We start from the raw sequence: 3902 nt of genomic DNA on the forward strand, positions 1-3902 counted from the left end.
AAAAGTTGAAAAAAAAAATTTTTGGGGACTTAGAAAATTTTCACACATGTGTCAGACTTCCAGAGAGGGGAGCATGTCAGTGCGCGCATCCGATTTCAGTTCCAGAGCGATTCGCGCGATGAGTCCTTGATACTTAGTCGTTTTTGCAAAATTTCTGACTTTTTGGAAAATTTCACAATTTTGTGAAAACTTCCACAAAATGAGGTTCTAGTATGTTAGAGGGCATCCCAGGAGGGCTCCAAAAGTGTGGGTAAAATATATATCCCACAGGGGGAAAATTGAAAAAAAGTTGAAAAAAAAAATTTTTGGGGACTTAGAAAATTTTTCAACTTTTGTCAGACTTCCAGACAGGGGAGCGTGTCAGTGCGCGCATCCGATTTCAGTTCCAGAGCGATTCGCGCGATGAGTCCTTGATACTTAGTCGTTTTTGGCAAAATTTCTGACTTTTTGAAAATTTCACAATTTTGTGAAAACTTCCACAAAATGAGGTTCTAGTATGTTAGAGGGCATCCCAGGAGGGCTCCAAAAGTGTGGGTAAAATATATATCCCACAGGGGGAAAATTGAAAAAAAGTTGAAAAAAAAAATTTTTGGGGACTTAGAAAATTTTTCAACTTTTGTCAGACTTCCAGACAGGGGAGCGTGTCAGTGCGCGCATCCGATTTCAGTTCCAGAGCGATTCGCGCGATGAGTCCTTGATACTTAGTCGTTTTTGGCAAAATTTCTGACTTTTTGAAAATTTCACAATTTTGTGAAAACTTCCACAAAATGAGGTTCTAGTATGTTAGAGGGCATCCCAGGAGGGCTCCAAAAGTGTGGGTAAAATATATATCCCACAGGGGGAAAATTGAAAAAAAGTTGAAAAAAAAAATTTTTGGGGACTTAGAAAATTTTTCAACTTTTGTCAGACTTCCAGACAGGGGAGCGTGTCAGTGCGCGCATCCGATTTCAGTTCCAGAGCGATTCGCGCGATGAGTCCTTGATACTTAGTCGTTTTTGGCAAAATTTCTGACTTTTTGAAAATTTCACAATTTTGTGAAAACTTCCACAAAATGAGGTTCTAGTATGTTAGAGGGCATCCCAGGAGGGCTCCAAAAGTGTGGGTAAAATATATATCCCACAGGGGGAAAATTGAAAAAAAGTTGAAAAAAAAAATTTTTGGGGACTTAGAAAATTTTCACACATGTGTCAGACTTCCAGAGAGGGGAGCATGTCAGTGCGCGCATCCGATTTCAGTTCCAGAGCGATTCGCGCGATGAGTCCTTGATACTTAGTCGTTTTTGCAAAATTTCTGACTTTTTGGAAAATTTCACAATTTTGTGAAAACTTCCACAAAATGAGGTTCTAGTATGTTAGAGGGCATCCCAGGAGGGCTCCAAAAGTGTGGGTAAAATATATATCCCACAGGGGGAAAATTGAAAAAAAGTTGAAAAAAAAAATTTTTGGGGACTTAGAAAATTTTCACACATGTGTCAGACTTCCAGAGAGGGGAGCATGTCAGTGCGCGCATCCGATTTCAGTTCCAGAGCGATTCGCGCGATGAGTCCTTGATACTTAGTCGTTTTTGCAAAATTTCTGACTTTTTGGAAAATTTCACAATTTTGTGAAAACTTCCACAAAATGAGGTTCTAGTATGTTAGAGGGCATCCCAGGAGGGCTCCAAAAGTGTGGGTAAAATATATATCCCACAGGGGGAAAATTGAAAAAAAGTTGAAAAAAAAAATTTTTGGGGACTTAGAAAATTTTTCAACTTGTGTCAGACTTCCAGAGAGGGGAGCATGTCAGTGCGCGCATCCGATTTCAGTTCCAGAGCGATTCGCGCGATGAGTCCTTGATACTTAGTCGTTTTCAGAAGTCACAATTTTGACTTCCAGGACCCGCAAAACGTTTGTAAATTGAGCCCGCTCCCCAGTTCCAAGCGTTTTGAGGTGTCCCCGGTTGCAGTAATGCAGCCTGCCCACTAGATGTCGCAAAAGAGACAAAAAGTGAAAAAGAACCAGAATGAGGAAATTCCAGGGAGCCGAATCCGCCTGACAGTTCCAGGCGATCGGGCACTTTTTTGCATGCGTCCCTAAAGTGGGTATAGGGTGACACTCCATGCAAAGACCCAGTTTTGCACACCACCGGCAGAATATATGAGAGAGAGGTACCTCTCAGCCCCGACACATTTCGACTCATTTAAGCTGGTTTTCACCTCCGTAGGCCTGGGTATGCGTTTTGGCTATGAGTCCCTGTTCGGCTGGAGGTCTGCACCTTGGCTGAACCCAGGCTTCCGCAGCTGCGTGGGGGGACTTTTGCCGGTCGCCTATCCCAAGTCAGAGAGGTGTTCCTGGGTTGAAGTGAGCCTGGCCAGACCCCCCCGCGGGCCCTGGTTCTCCACATGGGGGCGCCGTCAAGGCTAAAATCTGGATTTTTAGGCCGAGGAGAGGCTCCATGAGGGCGGATGCTTTTGTGGCTTCGACCCCAGTGCTGTTCCACATCCAGTACCCCCCCGCAAGGGCGCCTGTACCCGAGTCGCGCTTCCAGGACTCGTGGGCACGTATCTCCCGACGACAGGGGTTTGCAGCCTCCGTACTTGGGCAAGTCCCTACATGCACCCCTGCTCTTCCTCCGATCGATCTGGCGCAGCGCTCCCGGGTGGGGAGGTGGCGCCGCTCGCTCGGCCCGGGCTTTGGAGCCCGCGCTGGCTTAAGGTGAGCGGTCCCCTTCCTCCTCTACCCCCGGGCTTCCGACACCTATCTTTGGGCGCGCATGCCGGCCTCGCCTCCCGTCTGCGGAGGTGGCCGAGCCGTGGGGAGTTTGACCCGAACCGAGCGAAGGCAGTGGTCCGACGACCCGTACGGGCGAACGGCGGGGCGCCCACCCAGCCAGGCGTGGGGGCCCGTCGTCCGAATCGCTCCCTGTGCGGGGAAGCACAGCGATCTTCTCCGAGGGCGGCCCTTTTCTTCCAGATGCGTACCCGGCCAGCGGAGGCTCGCGCTGCCCCTCGTGTCCGAAAGGGCGGCCTCCGCGGTGGTGGCGACAGCGGCGGCGGTGGGTGGCCTCTCCGCGCCACTGCCGAGCTTCGCGATTTCCAGTCTTTTCCCGAGCCCCTACGTCAGTGGGGAGGACGACAGAGGTGTGGAGGCAGGCGAAGGGGGTTCTCACCGTGCGGTGTGCCCCAGCCCGACCGTCGCCTTCCCCCTCGACCCTCGTCCTCCCAGGCGGCTCGGCCAGGGAGCAGGAGAGAGAGCGAGAGAGGGAGAGCGGAAACCCCAGAGCCAAGGGGTTAGATGGAGAACGGGAGAAGGAACGAGGGCCAAGAGGTAGGGAGTACGGTGAAAGGCCGACCTGGGATCCCCCTGCGCTCCCGCCCTGGGCGGGGAGCAGCCCTGGGAAGAAAAGCCGCTCGGGCATCCCTTTGAGGTTACGGGCGCGAGCGGGAAGAGGGACTACGCTGGAGGGCGACGCCGACACGGCCAGGCCGACGACCACCCACGCGACCTCAGCGTCGCCGGGTTAGTGCCAGAGCCGCGGCGGACCCCGACGGCCAGCCCCCCTCTCCCAATCCTCGTGCCTGTCCGCCGGTGGGTCGAGGACCCCCCGCGGCGGAGGCAGGTCTAAGCCAGACGGTGGCGCCGCATAGGCCCACCCCCGCACGCCATCTCCCTGAGCGACCCTGTGTGTCGTCTTGGGTGCGGTTGGTGAGACGGGGGCGGCCGTGGCATCCTCCGGAGGCCAGTCACCTCGCCCTCCCCGTGCAAGGGGTGTTTTCCAGACGCCTGCCGCTTCGGGACCATGCACCGCACAGTGAGCCGCTCCTCCCGCACATGTTCCCGGTGCTGCGAGGGCTCCGTTCCCCGGCCCCCCCAGGGAAGCCCCATGCCATCCCGCATCCTCTCCGGACGCCGCACGCCCTGCCTA

Source organism: Phyllobates terribilis, unplaced genomic scaffold, assembly GCF_046119375.1.
Source record: "Phyllobates terribilis strain yellow unplaced genomic scaffold, ASM4611937v1 Scaffold_6090__1_contigs__length_46922, whole genome shotgun sequence".
NCBI lineage: Eukaryota > Metazoa > Chordata > Amphibia > Anura > Dendrobatidae > Phyllobates > Phyllobates terribilis.